Source organism: Triturus cristatus, chromosome 2_1, assembly GCF_964204655.1.
Source record: "Triturus cristatus chromosome 2_1, aTriCri1.1, whole genome shotgun sequence".
Classification (NCBI taxonomy): domain Eukaryota; kingdom Metazoa; phylum Chordata; class Amphibia; order Caudata; family Salamandridae; genus Triturus; species Triturus cristatus.
Genome location: NC_140581.1, coordinates 39,873,024 through 39,898,328, shown reverse-complemented (window position 1 = coordinate 39,898,328; position 25,305 = coordinate 39,873,024). Strand labels below are relative to the sequence as shown.

At 48.3% G+C, this 25,305-nt stretch overlaps 1 long non-coding RNA gene across 1 annotated transcript in view; it reads right to left on the bottom strand.

Moving 5' to 3' along the window:
- Positions 1-230: 230 nt before the first annotated feature.
- The window catches only part of LOC146863676 (uncharacterized), a 143,491-nt gene continuing 118,416 nt past the window's right edge, over positions 231-25,305 (bottom strand). Inside the window, exon 3 of the long non-coding RNA XR_014969081.1 lies at positions 231-1,735. This is a non-coding gene — a long non-coding RNA (uncharacterized LOC146863676). The remainder of the gene's footprint in view (positions 1,736-25,305) is intronic.

The window sequence follows — 25,305 nt, the reverse complement described above, 5'->3', positions numbered from 1 at the left end:
GTCTTCACGGCGATGCCAGTGCCTCACTCAACCTTACTACGCACAGCCTTCGATCTGTACAGAGGTCTTCACATCGATGCCAGTGCCTCACTCAACCTTACTACGCACAGCCTTCGATCTGTATAGAGGTCTTCATGGAGTGGGCAGTTGTGATACCACTTATAAAGAAACACAACTCAAGTGTTATAATCTAACACAGGTATATTCCAAGACATGAGACTCCATCCATCTTACATCTTCTTGCTACAGTTCTTTACAAAGTCCAAGATGGTCATCTATAAACATACTGAGTACACAGAATGTAAATAACATCATCAAAAATGTAGAAGGTGATTTCAAGATACCACACATTTCCTCCCCAAGAACACAAAAGGAGAAACCAATATAAAGAAACACAAAAGGAGAACAGGAACTACAGTAACACATCTATAACAAGGGAATAAATGAGGTGATTATTGAGTGAGAATTAGTAAGCATTGACAATAATAGGAAAATACCTATTTATGATATGCAACATTACCAAACAGAACTTTGCCTCCATCTTCTGACAACAGAAAGATGATTAAAGTTCTCAGAGTTTAGCTGCTCCTTTGAACAACTTTAAAATGTTCAGAGGACCTCCATGTTTGCACACACTTTTTTTCCTTTCACGACATTTCACCATTACATCACCAACATTTATTTGCATAACCTTAACAGCTTTTCTCATATCATATTTTGTTGTAAGCACTTTTTCATTACATACCTCCCTTTCCCAACATTGTAGTAAATCTAGAATACCATCATCACAGTTCTCTGTATTTTTTCGAACCTGAGTAGTACAAACCTCAGTGCATGACTTTCATTTTGTTGAACAACTTAAAGGGTGTGACTCCTGCAGCGGAGTGAAGAGTGCACCTTAAAGCCTCAATACATCATTTACTATCTCCTCTCTAGACCCGTCTTAAACTTTTGGCCAGCTGAATACTTTCTTTAAGAATACTATTAAAGTGTTCTATCATCCCTTTTGTTTCAGGGGCATAAAGAGGACACCTCTTCCGGCTTATACCTCTCTCGTTTAAAAAAAAGTCATATCTTTTGAAGTCAACTGATCTCTGCTATCAGTTAAAATAGATCCTGGACTGTTTTCTCTCTTAAACACTTCTCTCAAAAACTTTAGCACTATATTGAGGTTATTTCATTCACTTGAGGCCAATGGGAAAATATGTTCATAAGAACTAGCATACACTGGATCTACCAGATAATGTCCCAAAATATTAAAAGAAATGTTGTGCCAAGGGCCTGTCGCCAATTCTCTGCATACCATGGGAGGCATTCTTACCGTTCTACTCTTATCACTTCGACAGCTTTCCACACAGTCTCTGACATTTCTTTCTATGTATAGATCCATTTCAGGCCACCAATAATCGTCCATTAATCCCTCTTTTGCAAATATCCTGCTGTCCAGTATGAGCCAACACATGAAGACGTGATCTGAGAGTAACAGCGGGAATAAAAACACCTTGAACTAAAAGTTCATCTTTTACTCTTTCGAAACCTTTGAGCTGATCTTTCCTTTTGCTAGTTCTCCATCCTTTACATGTAAGATCACAACCTTCTTTCAACAATTGATCTTTCGATAACTCTTCTAACCTTTCTTCTTCTGGAATGCGTCCATCAGTCACAGAACAAACTTTCACCACCTCATCTGTCTGCCAGTCTGTAAGACCATCGTCATTAGCTTCAATATCTTTAACTAGTCGAGAAAAATCAGAAACGATCATTAACTAATTGTTTTTCTAAATCATTAACAGTTAACTTACACTTGAGGAATGGTATTGAGAATTAGACTAATTCCGAGTAAATTTGGATTTGGCCAAATGAGTACTGTGTTGCCTCTTAAAGTTACATAAACTTTACACTTTGTTACCTTACCTTTGAATTCCATTACAACATCAAAATACTCTTTGAGTTCAAACGGTTTACCCCCATACCTTTAGGGTTTTTCATCTGGATCCTTTAGAACCACAAGCTCCTTAAATATATTGCTGCAATTTCTATGTGGGATAAGGGCGAGCCTTGCACCAGAATCCATCATCATATTCACTTCAAGACCATTCAAGACCACTCAGGAGGTGAACAGGATTCAGCTGAGCTGGGCTGGGCTGGAAATCCGGCATGGGACGACCTTGACAGTGTCAGCAAAATGCTCCTCTAATTAGACAAAGGAGTGATGTCATTTATATAATAAACTTCCCCCATGTTGCTATGCCGAAGTCCCAGTCAGTCTGTAATTACTGATTCTGTCCTGAAAAGCTGTTGCTGAGCAAACAATAATAAACCACATCATTTTGTACAGTGAACTTTAGCTTTAGTACAGAATATTCAAGACTCTGATAATATGCCTACGAAGAAGTGTAAATGTAAGCAATGGTATTTCATGGAACATTATCCATACAAACATGCAGATTTGTGTCAAATGTCAACGTTCAAGAGATTATATAAACTTTACATGTGAACATGTATAACAGTGGTGTTCCTATCAGAGCCTAATGTGACAACATAGCACCACTAGTTGGGAGCATGTTATAAATTGTTTGGTTTGTGCTCCCCGACACAGCACAGTAGAGGAGACACAGTCAGGTACAAAAAAGGGCACTTGCCCTCTTGTTCTCATCTAGCTTCCTAAGGCATGTGCCACTCTCCCACAATGCACTCATAGATCTTATTGCGTGCCTCTCTCCCACTTGCACTCGTACATCTTCTTAAAATATGTCTCGCTACCACTTTCTCTCATTCAGTTTTTTAAGGCATGTGTCTCTCTCCTGTTTGTTCTCATACATCTTAAAACATGTCTCTCCACCACTTTCTCTCATTCAGCTTCTTAACGCAAGTATCTCTCTCCTGTTTGCTCTCATACATCTTCTTAGTCATGCCATCTTCCCCTTGTCATACAGAATCCTAGGGCATGTGACTGTCACCTATTTGCTCTTCTTAAGGATGCCTGTGTCCCACTTGCTCTCATACATCTTTTTAAAGCATGTATTTCTTTCCCATTTGCTCTCATACATATTTCAAGGCATGTGCCTCTCTCACATTTGCCTTCAGACCGCTTCTTAAGGCATGTGTCTCCTAAGTTTGCTCACATACATCTTTTCAAGGCATATATCTCTTCCACTTTGCTCTCATACAGCTTCTTAAGGCATGTGTCTCTATGTTGTGTGCTCTCATACATCTTTTTAAGGCATGTTTCGCTCCCACTTGCTCTCATACAAAATCCTAAAGCATATGTCTCTCTCCTGTTTGCTCTTCTTCAGGCAGTTCTCGCTCCCACTTGCTCTCATACTGCTTCTTAAAGCATGAGTCGCTCTGCTCTTCTTAAGGCATATCTTGCTCCCACTTGTTCTCAGACGGCTTCTAAAGGCATGTGTCACTCAGATGTTTGCTCTCATATGGCCTCTTAAGGCACGTGTCCTCTCTCCCACTTGCTCTCATACATCTTCATAAGAAATATGACTCTCTACGGTTTCCTTTCTTATGTTTCCTCATGGCATGCCTCTCCATTTCTTCTTATACAGAGGAGGGGCAGGGCCTTTCTTAGATGGTGTTTGAAGTTTAGTATGATATAGGTGACATTATGTTAATAAGTATATGTTTTTTGATGTGGGTATTGTGGTTGTGGCAGTGTTTGGCCTATCCCATTGGTGTTAAGCTTGATACTAATGGGTTTTAACGTGTTTAGTCAGGGAGAAAACTATGAGGACCAGTGACATTACTTTAATTTTAAAGAGTATTTATTGGGGGTAGTGTTTAGTCCAGGTACCTAGGTGTGTGGCTTATAGCTGTGGAAACAGATAGGTCTATAAAAGATATTCTAATCAGAAGTTGTCTATGACCCCAAGACCCTTCCAGGTCTGGCATGTGTTTATTTTATATCATTATTATATGCCTGTTGAACAGTTTTTTATTGCGACAGGGCAGATTATGAACAGAGGGTCTGTGATGAATCGAGGAATCCTGTGATTTAGATGAGGGTGTTTTTTTCAGATTACTTCTGAAGTCCTTCAGGACAGCTCCCCCTTTACTATTACACTGCCTCCGTGGTTTCTCATTTGTTCACTTTGTTATTGTGCTCAACCTTGTTTAGCTTATCTTTGTTTAATCTTGTTCAAGTTGTTTAGTTTTGTGCTGCATTTGTTAATTTCTGTTGTTTCTCCGTCCCCCTGCTTTACCACAACTTTTTCCACAGCTTTTTCCCAAGGCATCTCCCTCTGACTTCCCACCCTCGCAGGCCCCACCCACTGGCTCCCAGCACCTATCCCTTCTCCCAGGACCTACTTAATGGAGGCTGCAGCACGGCTCCAGTGAGCAGGTCCTTCGTGGCAGCTCCATACTTGCTCCTATGCTGCCTCCATGGTTACCTAATTGTTCACTTTGTTATAGTGCTCACCTTGTTTAACTCATCTATGTTTAATCTTGTTATGTACTGCCTTTGATAATTTTATGTTGTTGCTCCACCCGCTCGCTTCCCAGATTCTTTTTCCTGCCACTTTTTCCCGCACCTTTCTCCTGCTGCATCTTCTCCCGCTTCCCACGCTCACAGGCCCAACCCACAGCCTCCCAGCACCGTTTCCTTCTCCCAGGACCTACTTAATAAAGGCTGTCCGCGTCTAGACAGTGCCCAGCGGCAGAAACCCTGGTTTGGCTCCACTCTGCGCCGTGGACCCCAGACCCCGCAACAACTGCTGCTGCACTTCTTGATGAATGGTAGGACCTTTTTCGTGTCAACACTGTCACTTCTCCTGCAACACTGTAGCACCCGCTTGCACTATGACCACCACCATGCTGACCACACCAAGCACGATGGCTCAAGAATAACTCCACTGCCTCCTACTCAATGCACAATCACTCTGCAAGCATGACACTGAGATCTGGGACACTATCACCTCCGTCACCCCTGACATCGTCTTCCTCACTGAGACCTGCCGCAACACTGCATCCACTCCCGACATCGCCTTAGCATCGCCAAACAGCTACAAGATAGCACACCGGGACCGCATGAACAAACACGGAGCTGGAATCCCCATCATACACAAAGGAACTGTCCACTGCACCACCACCGCAGACGACACAACCCTGATCATGGAACACCTCAATTTCCAAATCCAAATCAATGGCAAAACCACCAGCAGAGTCACCCTTGCCTACAGACCTCCAGGACCACGCCCCAGGTTCTGCAACCCCCTCCCCGAATTCATCGCCCCGGTCGCCATCAACTCCAAACACCACTTCTTCTACAGAGACCTCAATTTTCACCTCAATTACGCCAATACCATCAACCTCTTTGAAAGCATGAACATCGGCATCACCCAACTAGTCAGCTACCCCACACAGTAAGCAAGGAACACTTGATACCATCTTCACTGCCAGCGACAGAGTCAAGTACAGCTGTGTCACAAAGCTCACCTGGACAGACCACGCCATCGTCCATTTCACTATCACAGAATCCACTGCCACCACCAAGCCTCCCAGCACCTCAAACCGCAGCTAGAACAAAGTATCAGAGATCCAGAGAGTTCTCCAAACCCTCAGCCACCAAAAACATCATCATCCATTCTCAGGAACTCTCCGACACCCTGGTGGACTTATTCCACAAGATCTCCACCATCTACAAAAACTTCGAACCCCAGCCCACTGCCGCTGACACCCTCAGCCTCCCCATCTTTTATTGGCAGGGTCGACTGTGTTGGATAGGTGTGGGGTGGGTGTATGGGTCAGCCCTCGAGGAAGAGGCTGGCAAAACACTAGACTGTGTCCAGCAGGACACAACATTCCTCCCAAATTTTATTAAAACAAAACAAAAAAACAAAAGTTCAACCTGTGCGAAGGAATGAAAAACACCTAAAACAAATCAAGTCTCACAGCTTCGAGAGGCAGTACGCAGGACAGCGCTGGAGAGAGCAGCTGATAGCATCCGGACTGCCTGGTTGGCTGCACTGGGGCTGCATAAGCATCTGAACAGCCGCAAAACCACCTCGAAGCCACTGCCTAGTCACTCGTGCAACGTCAGGGGAGGATGTGTCTTGATCAGAACATGCACTCGCTACTGAGATCAGGATGTAAATCAGGTGAGCATGTGGTCACTGGTTCTTCAGATCGTCACTGGTGCTTCTTGTCAGTGTGTATGGTAAAGGTGAGGGACTCCAGTCTTGTTACTAGATGCTCTAGGGGTGGTGGTGATGCACATGGCAAATGATGGAGTGGTTGCCATTAGACAACTTATATACAGGTAGCGATGACTTGTGTGGAGGAAGGGTGTGCTTGCTTGGCAGGGTTCGTCACTCCGTGTGACATTTTCATTGACAGGCCAACGGTGGTCCTACAGTGCTGGTTGGCCAGCTGGTGCTGCTGTTTTCCTGCAGCCATGCATTGTCTTGATGCCCTCTGGCATTGTCTCTGCTCAGGTAGTGGTGGGGTAGTGTCTAGTCCTCACGGTGCGGTCCGCTGGTGCCCTGTGTATGCTGTTCTTGCAGACCTCTTTCTCTGCTGAATATGCCGCTGCCAGTGACACTCTTCCAGTGTCAGCCATTGTGGCCGAGGCATGAGCTGGATGCCTCCCGCCTGGTCCTCTCATCATTGCAGATTCTGTTGTTACGGGCATGCTGCCTTGTTGACTTTGCTGGACTCTTGGCTGGGGCAGCGTTAGGCTTGTTGGGGTGCTGGGTGGGGGTAGGAATTTGATCCATCGTTCCTGCGGTGACAGGCAGCCACCAGGGGGTATGTAGCATTCCTTTGGCCAGTCTTGGCTATGATCATGATGGGCTGGCTTGCACCCCAAATGTGGTGCCTCTGGGTTCTTGTTCTGTTGCATCTGAGCCTCCTGTGGGCCTCACTTTACCCCAGGCTACTTGTAATCTGCTGTTAGGCAGCAGGGCTGCACACTGTAGGTGTACCAACCAAACTCTTCCCACCAAGTCTGTATTTGTTCTATGGGGTAGTGCTCCAGTACACCATGATGTGGCGGGCATAGAGACTTGCCTGGTCTCTCTGTGGGCTAACTACGCCCGTCTTTTGTTCCTTTTTCTGATTGGTGCTCATGGGCTGCTGCTGGAGGCAGAAGAGTCTTCTCTCCTACCTGTGGGGTGGTGGCAGACAGCCATTAGGGGGCACGCAGCGCTCTCAGTGCATATTGGGGCTAACTTGCTCGGCCCTCTTATCGCTTAGGAGGCAGGCTTTGTTCCTGTCCTTTTCGCCTGTCTGCATAGAGTCAGTCAGTTCTCTTTTCCCTGCCCCATTGACCCGCGGCTTCCTGGTAGCATGCAGTAATGACTGTCCACCAGGGGAAAAGAAACAGCACTCTCACTGGCAGTCTCTGCATTTATTAGCTGCAGGGGCCCTTCACATGGTGTGTGTTTTACTGCCTGGAGAGGGATCATGGGCAGGCATATTACTGGCTCTCCTCCATGCCAGGCTGCAGGGTGCTCCTATTCTGCCCATCAAGTGTGTTCGGGCTGGGGTGCGATGCAGCAAGCCATCGCTAGGTCCGCTGCAAGTACTTTAGAAAGTCGCAACAGCTTTACTCAAAATGCGGGCCATGCCACCCAGGCGGGTGCTCCAGATCTAGGCGCAGGGCAATTCGGCACAGTTGCAGGGCTTCCAGACTCTGTGTATGTGGTTACGGGAACTGGCCACGAGCACGGGCACACGCGCTCTTTTATTGGCAGGGTCACCTGGCCGTTGACGCCTGGGTTGGATGGGTGTGGGAAGGGTGTATGGGCCAGCCCTCGAGGGAGAGGCTGGCAAAATACTAGACTGCGTCTAGCAGGACACAAAAAGCAGTAGCAAAGTCTGCTGAGGTCTGAGCAGCAGCAAAAATGGGAGCGCTTGCTACTACCTCCCCCTGTCCTCCTTCTGGATTATAAGTATGCCAGGGCCCACGCACGGCCAACCTAACTGGCAACAAGGGACAGGTAGCTGACTAGCCCTGCGGGTCACCATGGAATAGATGGGGGTGTGAGAGGAGGCGCTGGGCTTCTATGGATGACATCGAGGCCAGCCCAGGCGCTCAAGGCACACGTGGATCTTCCTTTTGCCCCTCTGAGAATAAGGGAGCGAGAGGGTGTGAGGGCCCTATACAGGCTGCTGACTCACCTGCAATTCTCTACAGGCTATTGCAACAGGGCAAGACACTGAGACCCAGAGCGCCCTGCTACCAGCTGAGAATCTTGGGTGGTTCTGGCTCCACATGAAGGTACTCGGAAGGGCCCTCCTCAACATCTGCCACTACACACAGGAGTGGCATTATCACTGCCACTATTCAAGGGTATTGGTAGGACCCTGTTAGCTGCCCTTGGGGCGTGATTTACATTTGTGCACCTCACTTGACTCCTTGGGCACTCAAGTCTGAGAGAACATAGGTGAGGACGGTGGCCCAACCCAAACAAGAAGTTCCATCTCTGACCTACCCAACACATGCTAGGCACCCGGCAGTATCATCGCACTAGTAGTGAGTGACATACACACAGTGGAAAACACATCTGCCATGGAGATAGGGGGCAACTGGCAGTGGAGGCGTGGCTACAAACTAGACTATCCATGTGACACCATGATGGTGAAACAGAAGGGTTCCAAAGCAGGTGAGAATCACCAGGCTCCCTCTTTGACCAAGGTGTAGAGAGCCACCCGGCCGCATCCCAACAGTGTATCCATCGGCAACCCTCTGGGCCGGGCGTGGACCGTGGGGTATAAATAAAGGTGAACTCAGCGCTCGGGCTGTCAACACTTAGATAGCATACTGTGTATGTCGTGATTAAATGGCGCAGTCCAGTGAGGCCTAAGGTACCTTAGTCCCAGGACACTTGCCCACCATCACCCCTCTGTCAGGTGCCCCCGCTACATTGGCGATAAGGCAGAGCGCATTCACAGCGTGCGTAGGAGTACGAAGTTACCGGTGGCAGCGGTTGTGGTGATCTGGAGCGGCTGCCCGGAGGTGCCGCAAAACCGGCAGGTGAGAAGCAGCGAAGCGGAGTTGGCCTGCTGCTGGGCCGGAGGTGTCCGGAAGGTGATCTGCGGGGAAGGAGTGTGTGTGGTTGCATGTGAGTGCGGGTCATGGCACACAGGCGCTGGAGCGTGGAGTTGGTCCGACAGTCGAAAAGGAACGGATGTGCACGGCGGAAGCAGAGCAGCGCATGGCCTACTTGAAGGCTGCGTTCTCGTCCGGCATGAAGAAAAACAAGCATTTGCAATGCAATAGGTCTCGCATTTACGCGCGTTTAAGCTATTGGCATCGTAAATGACAATGCCTTTTATTTATGTTTTATAAACCAAAATATAAATAAAAGGCATTGTCATTTACAATGCCAAAGGCTCAAACTCGCGTAAATGCGAGACCTATTGCATTGCAAATGCTTGTTTCTGTTGAGAGTTATCCACACGGCTCTTCTTGTTCCCTTGTAAAGCGCTCTGATGCCATGGGTGGCGATACATTTGCGCTACATAAAAGGACACACATAAACAAAGCAGCTATAGATATTTGCATTTTCAAGGGTAGCCATCCGAAGTGACATGCATGCTGAAGTTTGGATGCGAGCAAGGTGAACTCAGCACTCCATCCTTCCGAGGTTGGTAAATTGAGTACCTTTAAATAGGGTATAGTACCAACTATGGCGCTTATAAACATCTAAAGAGCCCCCGGCTAGGAAATGTGCAGACTTTGCAGCTAAGAGTTTGCAGTGCTGCGGGACTGACACAGGGCTTAATCCTTTGAAGGTCGATGAAAAACAACGCTCAGAACTGAGTTAGGTAATAATCCGCATTGTCAACAAGGACCTACATTTTGTGGTGTGAACTATTTAAATGTCCTTTATTCACCCCTAACCAGAGGGAACGTTATGACCAGTCTGCCTCTGTGCCGCTCCCCACTCTTAACACGTCGGCCTGACGTCCAGGGCCTGCTCCCTGGAGTCAAAGAAAGAAAAAGAGACATTCAGCGGAAGAAAAAAATGAAACGGGCAGAGAGAGCAAGTCAAAAAGAGAGGGCGGGGCAGAGATGGACCAGGGAAGAGTGAGACTGGCAAGGTAGAAAAGAGAGACATCGGAACAGAAAGAGACAGGCAGTCAGAGAGACTATCTGGGGCAGACAGTGGAAGAAAGAGGGGCAGAGACAGTCAGGGGAAAAGAAAGGGAATCCGCAGAGGCAGATAGCGGAGCAGAGAGGGAGGGAAATACAGGGGAAACGATAGAGTGGCGGTGACAGAAACAGTGCAATGCACAGAGACAGGGAGACTGATACACAGAGCGAGGCAGATGCGGACTGTGGAGAGATAGACAAGGAGACACAATGGCAAAGATAGAGACATTCAGGGGGGAAGACAGAAGCGTAGAATGACAGTGGGAAAGAGGGGCGCAGACTGAAGCACAGAGAGGCCTGCTTGGAAATATTTCTGCGGTTTGTTTTGGTTCTGGCTGGCGGCGCCTCGGCCAAAAATTAAAGATAAAGGAAGAGACTGTGTCGTGGAGCACGAGGCAGAGGAGGGCTGTAGAGGGGAGAAAGCGTGCAGGGGGGGGAGAGAGAGAGCACACGGGAGGGGTAGAGGAGAGAGAGCACACAGGAGGGGTAGAGGAGAGAGACAGTCCAAGAGAGGGAGAGAGGCAGTCATAGAGAGACGCAAGCCAGGCAGTGGTTAGTGAAAGAGGCAGAGACAGGCAGCAGAGTGAGATAAAAGCATAAAGAGAGAGAGAGAGCGAGAGGAGCGAGGCCAAGTAGAAAAGACAGGCAGACAGAAAGTCAACGGAAGAGAAAGAGACAGGCAGTCAAAGAAAGAAAAAGAGACATTCAGCGGAAGAAAAAAATGAAACGGGCAGAGAGAGCAAGTCAAAAAGAGAGGGCGGGGCAGAGATGGACCGTGGAAGAGTGAGACTGGCAAGGTAGAAAAGAGAGACATCGGAACAGAAAGAGACAGGCAGTCAGAGAGACTATCTGGGGCAGACAGTGGTAGAAAGAGGGGCAGAGACAGTCAGGGGAAAAGAAAGGGAATCAGCAGAGGCAGATAGCGGAGCAGAGAGGGAGGGAAATACAGGGGAAACGATAGAGTGGCGGTGACAGAAACAGTGCAATGCACAGACACAGGGAGACTGATACACAGAGCGAGGCAGATGCGAACTGTGCAGAGATAGACAAGGAGACACAATGAAAAAGATAGAGACATTCAGGGGGGAAGACAGAAGCGGAGAATGACAGTGGGAAAGAGGGGCGCAGACTGAAGCACAGAGAGGCAGATAGCGACAGCTGAAAAAGAGAGAGACAGGCTCAGTGATCGGAGACGCGATCGAGGGAGCAGAAAGGAAACTGATTAGAAGGGAGGGGGTAGTGTGAAAACAGCGGGGAGAGAAGGGAGGGTGTAATAAAAAACAAAGGAGCCAAAGCTATAGAGAAGGGAGGGGGAGTGGGAGCAGCTGTGCACGTGCATGTGATCGTGCACTCAAGGTTTAGGCAGGCCAAAACGGTGGGTAGCACTTTGAAAATCCCACATATAAAATGTCTCTTCGAGCCTTTGGCTCGCGAGACCTAAAAACCTAATTCCAGCACCCAGGAGAGGAGGCCCAGCGCGTGAGGGAAAGTGAAAGTGAAAGTAAGAAAGGCACATTACAGAGTCCAGAAGAGCAAAGACCAAGGGCAGTTCAACGAGTCGATCTGGGAGAAGGCAGAAAGCTTTTGTGCGTGACAAAATACACACACAAAAAAAGCAAAAGAGGGGGAAGGATAATACAAGGAACAGTATGCAAGCTGGTTAGAGCCAAGAGTAGCCTGGGTGAACATAGCAAGGGAGTGCCAGGAGGAGAGAAAGAGTGGTCTGAGAAGAAGGGTGAAAGGTAATTGGAGGCACAGAGTATTGCGCACGGGAATGTAGCCACACAGCAGGACAAGGACACACAACATGTCAATGCAGGCAGAAGGTGGCAGTGAAGGGGCCACGGAGCAGGGTGCTTGCACTACACTAGCGGTGTTGCCACAGTTCAGCCAGTTGGTGGATCCAGCCACAGAGGCCCCAAGATGACACAAATGTATAGGAAAACTAGAAAACTACTTCGTAGCGGCACGCAAACCAAATGGTGCAGTCAAGTGATCCATCATGCTATATCTGGGAGGTGACGAGCTATATGCGCTGTTCCAAGACTTGCCTGATACAGGCGACAGAAATGACTATGAGAAGGCGGTGCGAGTCCTGGACCATTATTTCGACCCGCAGGTGAATCCTGATTTTGAACACTTCAAGCTGCGGCAGGCAAAGCAAAGGGAGGAAGAGTCGGTAGACATGTTTTTTTGCAAGGCTGAGGAAGCTAACAAGCTCCTACAAAGGAATCAACAAGCAGCTAGTAATCAGGGCACAGCTAACTCAGGGCTGCAAATCGTCGGATCTCAGAAAGATGATTCTGCACCAGCCAGGCAACTCGCTGGATGATATTTTGGTGCTAGGGAGATCCCATGAACTAGCAGATGCAAGAGAGAGGGAAATGGAGTCCGCGCTGGCAAGGAGAGCGATTGGACTACTTCAGGCACACCCAGTCACGATCAAGGAGGAGAGGTTGGAGGCCATTTGGAAGGGGTCCAGCAGAGGAAGAGGGGCAGTTGCTGCACGCCCAGGTGGGAGATGATGTGGAAGCTGTGGGCTAGACGGTCAACCACCTCGTGGATGTCCTGCCCAAGGAAAACCGTGCCTGAGGTGTGGCAAAATAGGACACATTGCCAAAGTATGCAACAGTGCAGCAAAGACACCCATGTCAGGTGGCGTCTCAAGAAAGTTTGGATCACAAAGGCAGGTGGTTAAGGTGGCAGAGGACGCAGAGGATGTGGACAGTTTATGCCAGAGGATGAGAGTCACAGACGACGATGAGGAGGATGAATTGTTTGTCATATCATATACAGGACAAGCAAATCAAAAGAGGCGCCCGCCTTCGATGTGCCAGATACACATTGGGGTGAACAAAGTGACAGCACACATAGACCCCGAAGCATCAGTAAACATCCTGTATGCAGAACACTACAGGCAACTCAAGGCCCATCCACCACTGTAAGCAACGAAAGCGAAAATCTTTGCGTATGGATGAGACACTCCTATCCCATCACAGGGGGTGTGATTGAGGCGGGAGTAACTCATGGAGACTTTCAGCGTCAATGAGATTCCATGTGACACAAGACGGTGCTGGACCACCTTTTGGGCTGTCATTCAGCTGAAGATCTTGGGCTGGTGATGTTCGCACAGCAGGTACACCAATCGCATGCTGCTGACATTATGGCCAAGTTCCCAACGCTATTTGAGGGACTGGGCTGCCTGAAGGGTGTAAATGTCAAGTTACATATCGACAAGGCAATCAAGCCGGTGGCTCTCTGCCACAGAGGGGTACCGTTTCATCTGTGGCCGCTGGTCGAGGCTGAATTGGAAAACCTCGAGAAGGCAGGGGTGATCGAGAAAGTGTCGGGCCCACCCCATGGGTGTCACCATTAGTCATCGCCCCAAAGCCCAAACAGCCCGGTGCCATACGCTTGTGTGTGGACATGTGATTGCCCAACAAGGCAATAGGAGAGGGGAGCACATAACACCAACGATTGACGAGATAGTTGTGGACATCAATGGGGCAAAATGGTTCTCGAAGGTTGACCTAGATTCGGGCTACCACCAGCTCCTGCTGGATGAGGCTAGCCGCTACATCACCACGTTCTCCACGCACATGGGGCTGCGGAGATTCAAAAGACTCAATTTTGGCATATCTTCGGCAGCGGAGGTCTTTCAGATCGCAATCCGCAAGGCTTTGTCGGAGCTAGTAGAAGTCATTAATGTCAGTGACGATGTGCTCATATTTTCAAAGTCACTAGAGGAACACCATGAACGTCTAAGAATGACACTGAAAAGGCTGGTTGACACTGCACAAGGAAAAATGTGCCTTCTATACGAATGAGGTCGAATTTTTTGGATACAGATTCCCCAAGGAAGAGCTGCAGATTGACCCAGCGAAGGTAGAGGCAGTACAAGCTGCAAGAATACTGCAGACCCAGGCGGAAATACAGAGTTTTCTGGATATGGCAAACTATTACAGCTGTTTCATTCCTCATCTGGTGACAATATCAGAGCCGCTGAGAGCACTCACCAAGAAAGACGTTAAATGGCAGTGGACGAGCTTAGTACCAAGAGCATCTCAAGAGGTTAAAGGAGCGCTGTTAAAAGGGGCGACGGTGTCATACTTCAAGTCAGGGCACTCAACGGAACTGGTGGCTGATGCAGGCCCAGTTGGTCTGGGAACGGTGCTCCTTCAGAAAAATGCAAGTGAGGAGTGGGTGCCAATAGCGTATGCCAGTAGAGAGTTAACAGCGGTGGAAACAAGATACGCTCAAATCGAAAGGGAGGCATTGGCCATCAGATGGCGTGCAAGCATTTTGACATCTACCTCTGCGGGCACAGGTTCAGAGTAGTCACGGACCAAGAGCCTTTGATACCACTGTTTGAAGGGAATGCAAGAAGCGTGCCACCACGCATTGAGAGGTGGAGGGTACAGCTCAAACACTACAACTTTGATGTAGTATACCGACCCGGACTCAACAATCTAGCAGATTTCCTGTCTCGTCATCCCCAGGCAGTATATCCGAGACAGCAACGAGAGGTGGACACTGGGGCAGAGACATTCATCAAGCACATCACGGAGGCAGCGTGTCCTCGAGCGCTGTCAATGGAGGATATCGTAGTGGCCACAGGGCAAGATGCGTGCCTAATGGCAGTCAAAGAGGCCCTGCACAACCACAGGTGGAAGAACTTCCTGGACCGAGTGAGCCGCCTAACGGAGAAGGAGAAGGAGGCCAGGATGGGTGTCTGGAGGTGTCGGTATAAGCTAAGTGAAAGCAGTGAAGGACCGTCCTCAGAGGCTCAAAAATAGTGATGCCGGTAGGGCTCTGGAAGAGAACGGTGGACTTAGCTCACCAAGGTCATCAAGGGATTGAAAAAACTAAAGCACGTCTGAGAGCCAAAGTGTGGTTTGAAGAGGTGTCATGCATGCATAATTACGGGCGGGGATGTGCCAGCTCCCCCCTTGATCACGGAGCTGCCGAGCAAGAAGCCATTTGAAGCCATAAGAATGGACTTCGGAAGTTTCATGGATGGGAGGTTCACATTGGTTATGATGGACAGCCGCTCGAAATTTCCGGTGGTAGAAGTTGTGAAGTCCACGGCGTTTGAATCAATCAGATCAGTAATGGAGAAGACATTTGCTCTTATGGGAACTCCGGCAGAAATACGCACTGACAACGAGCTGCCATTCCATGGGCAAGAATTCAAAGAATATCTTCAACACTACAACATCCGTCACTGGCGCTAAGAATTGGAGTGGACCAAAAGGAAGATCTGGAAGGATGCCTACACCAATTTCTGAGGGCCTACAGGCAAACGCCCCAGAGCACAGCCGGTTTTCACCCAGTGATTTATTAATGAGGAGAGCTGTGAGAGATGTGGTGCCGGTGAGTGAACACTGGGTCCCCAGCAAACTGGATGGCGAAACAGTACAGGCTAAAAGAAAGAAGAACAATGACCAGGGCAGTCGAAGTAGAGGAGCAAGGGTGGTGGAACTATGCCCAGGAGACAGAGTGGTGGTGAAAGATCGACAACTGGAGTGGAGGTTTAGAACCCCTTTTGAGAAAGAGCCGTGGGAAGTGGTCAATGTGTGAGGGACCATGGTCACGGTAAAGCGAGGTGACCGGAAACTGGCGAGAAATGTATCATGGATTAAGAAGCTGGTGTTTCCAGAGGAAGCGGGCAGTGCAGATGCAGAGGTGGAGAGAGAAGAAGAAGAAGAAAGAGAACAGCCCGGGGCAAACGCCCGAGCAGAACGGATGCCAGATCGTCGCAGAGGGGATATCCTTAAAGACTGAGAGACAATCCCCAATCGAGTCAAAAGCTGAAAGACTTTATGTGCTAAGAAGCTCAGCGGCAGGGATCAGCCTTCTGAGAGAACTGCACTTGTTATTATTCTTGTGGCTAATTTTGTTAGTTTATTATTTTAGTTTGTTTCATTCCTTATGATTAGTTGGGAGGGATGTAGTGAACCACCCGGCCGCATGCCAACAATGTATCCATCGGCAACCCTCTGGGCCGGGCGGGTGTAAATAAAGGTGACGTCAACGCTCGGGCAGTCGACACTGAGATAGCTACTGTTTGTGTCGTGATTATATGGGGCAGTCCAGTGAGGCCTAAGGTACGCTAGTCCCAGTACACTTGCCCCCTCCCTCACTCCTCCATCAGGTGCCCCTGCTACATGATGTAAGTTCTACCCAGGCTGGGGTGCATCTTATCATGGAACACATGTTGCAAGACAGGAATACGAAATTAATAGAGTTCCTTACTGCTGTACAAAACATGAAGACGTACCTGGTGCCGAAGTTGGACACGTTGATCATTGATATGGGCCAGGAAGAGCCCAATAAACTAGAGGCAAAGGTCACCACGCAGGAGACAACCATATCAGAACTACTATCCGCTGTGTCGATGATGCAAGAGCAGATTTTGGCACTATGACAAGAGGTAAATCTGCTGCAATGCAGGGCGGATGATGAGGAGGGCTGATCTTGCTGCAATATCCAGGTGGTGGGACTACCTGAGAAGATTGAGGGCTAGAGAATGGACCTGTACATGGAACAATGGCTAAATTACACGGTCATAGGAGGCAAAACCTCCACTTTTTTAGGTCTCGCCTGACCCAGCGCATGCGCTGGTCTGGCGCGACTTTTTGTGAGGGCTCAAAAAATGCTACCATGGCCAGCCTAGAGCTACAGTGCATGTGCGCGGGCGCGCGCTTAGGAGCAGAGGCTGGCAAACCTCGCCATGCTCATTAAGCGCCTGCGATCACTTTCACTTTCACCCGCGATCACTTTTGCGGCGCCCCTTTGAAGTTCTCATGCTCATTAAGGGCCCGCGATCAACTTTCACTTTCGCCCGCGATCACTTTCACGGCGCCCCTTTGATGTTCTCGTTCTAAGAACATCAAACATCAAAGAACATGTTGTGTTAATGCTTTGCTGCACACGTTTGACTTACAACGTGCTTTCTCTTTCCACAAACTCGATGTTTGTGTTCCTTAATTTTGAGAAGTTTTTAGTATTACTGTCACACACACAACCACAACCTCACACACAACCACACACACAACCACATGCACAACCACACACAACCACAACCACACACACAACACACACAACCACACACACAACCACACACACACAACCACACACACACAACCAAACACACACGCAACCACACACAACCACACATACAACCACACACACAACCACAACCACACACACAACCTCACACACACAAACATACACACACCCACACACACACACACAACACACATACAACCACACATACAACCACACACACAACCACACACACAACCACAACCACAACCACACACACAACCTCACACACACAACCATACACACACACCCAACCACACACACACACAACCACACACAACCACACATACAACCACACACACACACAACCACACACAACCACACACACACAGCCACACACACAACCACACACACACATAACCACCCACACACACACACACACAACCCATACACAAACACAAAACCCACCCACACACACACACAACCACCCACACAACCACCCACACAACCACACACACAACCACACACACCACACACACAACCACACACACACACACATAACCACACACATACACACACAGCCACAACCACACACAACCACACACACAACCACACACACAACCACACCCAACCACACATCCACAAACACACCCACAACCGCACCCACAACCACACACACAACCACACACAACCACACACACACCCAGCCACACACACACAACCACACACACACACACACAACCACATACACACACACACAACCACACACAACCACACACACACACACAACCACACACAACCACACACACAACCACACTAAGCATTGGCATAGCCAATAGGTCTCGCCTTTGGGACCCTATAAGTGTTTAGCCATGCAACAGTTGATGTGGTTGCACCAAGGATATTGTGCTGCATATCTAAATACATAGAAGGTCCCAAAAGCGAGACCTATTGGCTATGCCAATGCTTGTTTCTCCTTGGAACTGGCTTATCCAGTGTCAGCCCGGACCCCCACACCCCTATATTGTGCGCCTCCACGTCTAGTAGTGGCGCAGCTTTTGCCCACACCAATGGCATCTGGCAAGGGGAAAATCAGACAGTCATGGTCTTCCCAGATTACACAACAAACATACAGAAACGGAGATCCTCTTTTTATTCAGTGAAGCACAAACTCATGCAAACGGGGCTTAAGTACGCTTTGATATTTCCAACCAAACTCAAAGTCCTGGAAGGAGAAAGGGCGTCCATTTTCCAGTCGGTACAGGAGGCCTGGGAGTGGCTAGAGTCCAGGGGAGAAGGTCCACCCTCGGAACAAACTGAGACTGATGGGGGAATGGAAGACAGTGAGAAATAGACGCCAATCGGCCCGTAGAATCCAGACCCTTCCATCCAAGGAACAAGTGGGCCACGAAAGAGCACATGTTTTGGCTGAACTGGGAAGAGCGGGGTCCCCCAGTTCTGCCTCTGGTGGCCTGGATGGAGCTGGGGCACAGTCACTGTATATCTTCCTCCTGGATGAGATCCCGGAAGCATTACTGAGCGGGCCCGCAGGTCACCCCGATGACAGCAGATCTCCTGGGAAGACTCCGATATCACTATATCCTTTATGGTTATTACAAGGGAGGATGGCACTGGCTGCCCCGTTGCTCTGAACTGCAACACTTAAGACTTGTTATGGTGAGGTATCAGGTTGGGAAGGACTTCATACGGGAAGAGGCACCAGAGGGAACATGGGGCTCTTCAATGGGCTCAGCAGTCGCTGTACACTAATCTCATACACAGGATTTTTATTTTTGTTTGTTATCTTTTGTAAGGTTTGTGGGAGGTTGCAGCACCATTGTGTGATGGCCTGGGGAGGAGAGCTTAGGAATGTTTTTATATTTGGTCACATGTGTGTGTTGTTGGGTGAGATGGTGTGGCTCACTGGTTAGAGGAAGCAGACCCAGAAGCAGAGGACGGCCCGGGACCAGGGTTCAATCCCCGACGCGGCAGGGTCGTGGACCAGGGCCAGCGGACTCGATATTTCTCGCTTCGGTGCCTACTCTAACCAGGGATCACACTCGGCGACTCTGGGCATTAGCTTGCCTCATCTCCACAACGGCCCCCCACATTCGCTGGGGATGCCTGGTTTCACCTTGGAGATACCCAGGAGGGACCATCTCACAGGGATAGCCAGGACGGGTTCCCCAGCGGTCTACAGCGCCAGGACGCCTCAGGGCAGCAGTGCGCTTTACAAGACACATACATTTACATTTACATGGTCCATCCACTTCTCCCCCCATCCTGGAGTGCAATGGGAGCGAAGACAAATGGATTCCACATGATCCCACAAAACTATATCCAAATCACTTGGAACGTGAGAGGCATGGTTTCATATGTCAAGTGACACAGGGTTTATGTATTTGCGGAGATGTTAGGTACACTTAACATGTCTACAGGAGACACACCTCCCAGCGGTGGAACTCACCAAACTACGTAGGTCCTGGTAGGGCAGAGTTTTTGGCCAACCTTCTCAGGCTATGCCAGAGGAGTGTTAGTGTGGGTGTCCCCAGGGGTTGCATTGACAGTCTCTCATACCAAGATAGATCCTAAGATGCTTTTCGATAGTGGTGTAGGGAGTACCGGATGGGTTACCACTGACACTGGCAGCAGTGTACGCTACAAACATGAGCCAGGCGGCCTTCCTTGCAACCCTGACACCCACCCTTCTGACAAACCCTGTGGAACCTACAGTCTGGTGTGGGGACTTCAGTGGGGTCATGGATTTAATGGCAGACAGGTCCACGCCCCCACTGCCAGGGGCACAATCCTGCACAGTCTTGCACCAGCTGTGCACGAGGGTGCACATCATGCAGATAGGAGCGCTCTGGAGATAACTACACCCAGCAGACAGGGTATACTCACTATTCGGCAGTGCATGCATCACATTCCAGGCTAGACATGTCACCTATCTTGATCCTGCAGTGTGCATGAGCAGAATACTTAGGGCGTACCATATAGGACCACAACCCCTTACTGATATCACTCCAATGGGGGAGACCTAGACAGAAGATCCCTACTTGGCGCCTGCCAACATCTGCATTAGATGATACCGGATTCAGCACACAGACAGGCAAAAGCATAGAATAGTACTTTCAGGAAAATTAGGGTTCTGTTTAAGGGACGCTAGTCGAATGGGACGTAATCAAGGAGGGGATTTTGTTTGAAAATGGTATATGGGGTGTGGAAGGTTTTCACAACAGAAGTGCTCGCTACAGAGGACTGCATTGGGGTGCTTGAGAAAGAATGCCTGACTGACCAAGGTAGTCATACAGTACTGACAGAATTACAAAAAGACTAAAGGGCACTCTTGAGCAGAGTATCTAAATTTGACTATAAGACCAACCTTCAGCGACAGCACGGGCAGGGGGACAAGGCCGGTCGCTTGTTAGCAGACGGAATCTACGAGCTGCACAACAATCGCTCGCTGCCTCCGATCAGGGTGGGTGGTGAACTCCCAACTTGATATCAATGCAGCATTTGAGGACAGCAACAATCATTTGGGACTGTAGAGGGAGACTGCAGAGATAATGGCAGATGCCGCTGCCACATACCAGCAAGGATTAGAACCCCCGCGGTCAACCCCTACAACAGCAAGAACTGGATGAACCTTAACCTTAGAGGAAGTAAAGGGGGTGATAGCACAGAAGGCATTTGGGAAGGTTCCAGGCACAGTAGGATTCCCAATCAAATTCTACACCTCCGACAGGACTCAGTTGGCACCTAGATTATTGAAGGTCTATGAAGAAGAGGTGGCCTGTGGGCATCTCCCGCCAATTATGAGAGAGGCAGTGATAATTTGGCTCCCTAATCCCGGCCGCAACCCCTTGAATGTGCCATTCTATCATCTTTTATTCTTTCTATGTTTGGGCTATAACATGCTCGGCAATATCTTCGCTGATCAGCTAGCAGAAGTGGTGGGAGCATTGGTACACTCGGACCAGAAAGGTTTTTTGCCAGGGCGTAATAGGTTTCTCAACCTGAGATGAATGTTTCATACCATGGATTGGGCGAGAGACACACGGGGACAGCAGGCTGGATAACATCCCTGGACAAAGAGAAGCTGTTTGACATTCTCGGTTGGACTTATCTTTTGCCGGTCATGCGCACATGGGATTTGGACTGTTCTTTCTTAAATGGGTGGTGCTGCTATACACTAGGTCAGTATCCCGAGTACACACTGGGGGTGTAATATCAGATCGTTTCCCAATAGCCAGGGGTACCCAACAAGGTTGCCAATGGTCACCATTACTGTTCACCCTGGCAATGGAGCCACTGGCATGCCTATTACAAGACCAAGCACCACAGTGGGGCCTATCGGTATTGGGGCATTTGTAGATTATATCTCTCTACATGGACAATGCATTTGTATACCTGAAAGCAGACCCCACCCCGCTGCCGGGATGTCGGTACTAAATGACTTCAAAGGTATATCAGGACCCTGCATTAACTGGGATAAGTCCTGCCTATTTCCCCTGACATCACTGACAGACGACCAGAGAGAAGCGTTGCCAGACACTGTTTTGACCTGGCGGTTTGGCTCTATCAAGTAACTGGGAGTCCAAGTATATCACAGGGAGGATGCCTTAATGGAGGGAAACCTGGGAAAGGCAATGACCCGCCCCCCCTTTGCCGGTCACTCCCTTTGTGGACTAGCTTACTACTATCGCCGATGGGTAGGATCTAAAATACTAGTGTTACCCAGACTGCAGTACTTCTTCGTGGCCATCCCGTTGGTCCTACGGATGTTGTTTTTTAGGGAACTACAGGGCTTACTAGCAAACCTGATATGGGGTAATGGTAGATGACGTGTGGCCATCAACAAGCTATACGCCCTGTTAAACGAAGGTGGGATGGGTGCCCTAACTATGAGCTGTATTGTGGTGCAGCCTAGCAACAGTGGCTGATGCGGTGGTTGGTCCATGCTCCACAACTGGATCACTCGGGGGTGCTGCACAAACTGGGTGGAAGAGCCCTTCTACACAGACTACTGGACACCACTCCCTCTCGAGTCCTGGACAGTATTGTATTGCAGGTGGCCCTATGCACATGGGGGTGGTGCGATATCCATGCCCTATGCTTCCAGCCTTCCGATATGGGTGATGCCAGAATGTACGGGCCTGAGGGCGATAGACAGGTCTAGGGACTAGCAGGAGACAGAGATCCAATCTTGGCCGAAGGTGATGTCTGACAAGGGACTACACACATTCAAAGAGCTGGTACTAAAGTTACGGACTTGAGCAGGAAGAGTTTATAGTCTACTCGGCCCTCAAAGGGATGATGCAGAGGACGTGGGGCTCTGAGTGGGAGCTGCCCCCACTATGAGCTTCACTAGGGGTGGTCCTAACTAGGGGGATTTCAACAAGGTCATTACCTACTTATATACTGCATTGCTGCGGCACTCCGCTGGGGGGACTGAGACACTATGGGATTGGTCTTATCAACCGACAATGTATGGACCCATTGCCTTCAGTCAGTCAGGCAGGTGACACAAAATGCTTTATTCCGACTTATCCAAATTCATTTCTTACACCACATATACCTAACCCCTCAGAGGGTCAGGAAAATGTATCCGAGGGCAAATAGTAAGTGCCCTAGGCACAGGGCGGAGGAAGCAGGCTTCGTACCCATGGTATAGTCGTGTGTGGTTATATCCCCCTTCTGGCAGCAAGTCACGCAGATGGTGACAGAGATAACAGGCTGCCCATTTCCACTGGACCTGGACATAGGGTGCAATACTAAGAAGACGAAGGTCATGATGAGGTCTCAAAATGTAGCCTCAATCCTAGTAAAGCGTTGCATAGCCATGACGTAGAAATCATGCACAGCACCCCCACTACACCGATGGTGTATAGAATTGGGTTGTAGCTGAACTATCTGTGTTCAGAATGCTGTGCAGCAGGAGACGGGAAGATGCACTAAACCACTGGGATGACTACCTGGAAAACTAGAGGCGAAGTCAGATGATCACTCCCCATGAAGGCACCGTCATCCGGTTTAGGGAGCTAGGTGGTACAAAGGAGGCACTTGGCCAACCCAGCCTCCTGCTACTTGGGGGGATATGAGAACTTTTAGACATGTGGACCAGGGGTTGCCCATGGGGCACCCCCTGAATCACTGGACAAGTGAGTATCCTGATTCCAGATCGAGAAACTAGTGGGACATTGAGGGACATGAGGGGGGAGGAGGAGAAAGGCTGGATGTACACATAGATGGTTCAGGTTGTTGATTTTTTCTCTCTATTGTATTGCATATAATGGAACGTGAAAATTGTAACCAACTTTTCTTCTCCAACGAAGAGTATTGTCATTGTATGTGATATGTGGATTTGCTATTTATACAAAACTCAATAAATATATATTTTTTTTAAAAGGAAAGGTTGGAGATGCATGGTGTAATTAGTAACTGACACATTCATGAATTATTTTTTTGCAGTAACCAGAAGCACATTGTTTAATGCCTCTGCTGTCAACCAAACCTTTGTGAGCACGTACAAAAATGAAACAGAGTGCCCAGTGAAGGCACCGCATCCTACACAATCAGCTAATCCATCTCAAGCAGCTGAGGACACACAAGCAACTTCCACCTGCAGAGCATTGTGTCCTACACCTTCAAATGATTTGTCCTGTCCATCAGTGTCCACAGCGTCAACAGCTTTGAACATCCAAGTAGAATCTTCACCAAATCCTACATCAACAACAACCAGACTCCCAGAAAAGCCCTCTTCAGCTATCCCCTCATCATCAACAACCAGACTCCAAGCAGAGTCCTCTCCGGTTATACCCTCAACATCAACAACAACCAGCCTCCAAGCATCGTCCTCTCCGGCTAATCCCTCAACTTCAATAGCAACCAGCCTCCAAGCATCGTCCTCTCCAGCTAATCCCTCAACTTCAATAGCAACCAGCCTCCAAGCATCGTCCTCTCCAAGTGTCAGCAGTGAGACAATCACAAGGATCAGCACTAAGTGGAAATCTACTGCTGACAGCACCAACATTAGATCAACTCAGAGAGAGACGTCATCCTCAACAGGTAAGCACATGCAGTCACCCTAGGTATATTTCCAATTGAACTGCTTGCTAAGAGTATTGGCAAATCCCAAATCCTGTAGAGCGCCTTCAATGATTTTTCAACGGCATTTGATAAAGTTGACAGGCCAACCCTCTTGAAGAAACTGTGCACTTTAGGCATCCCGCTGAATTTACTGAGACTACTTATAGCGCTGCATTCCTCACGTGGTGTTGAGTATTAATTGGAGGAAGTAAGGGCCTAACTCCAAAAATGCAAACAAAGAATGGTCTAAAACAGGGCTGCCCATTGGCCCCGTCACTCTTCTCTCTTTATCTCTGTGATTTGCTAGTCCAAATTGTAAATGTATGTAATTTTTCCCCACAAGTTATATCTGTCAATTTATATATTTTAATGTATGCTGATGATGTGGTTTTATTTGATCTTACTCCTTTAGATCTACAGCGTAATTTGAAAGTTCTGAATGAGAATGCAGCAAAAAAAACACTTAAAAATTAATATCTCAAAGACACAAATAATGGCTTTCAAAGGAAGAAAATACTGCTGTGCATTTAGTTGGCATAAATGTGGTACACCATTGAAAATGGTCAAATCATATAGCTACTTAGGTAAAGTGTTTAGTCAAAACCTTGATAGTAAACACTATTACACACATATAGGAAATAAGGCCAAGAGGCATGCAGCTGTCCTAAATCTATTATATAAATCCTAGAAAAGACAACATTTAAACATCTATTAGAAATGTATTCTGCAAAAATATACTCTTGAATATACTCCTATAGGGCAATGATCATTTTTGGATCACTATGAAGGGAAGATTCTTTGTAAATTGGCCTCAGTAAGCCGTACCGGTGCTGTGACTTGAGTTTGACGGAAAGAGCTAACTTGCCATTGCAATGGCGAATAAAGTGCCCTGGGCCTATAGCCTATGTCACTCAAGACACACCTAAAGAAATCTTGAAGCAGGAAACCCTTACAATACTAAAAAAAGGTCAAACTTATAATGAAAATTTAAAAATTGGTTTCATATAAATTGCAATGTAAGGTGGAATATATATCCTCCTGCACCCCTGAACAAATTA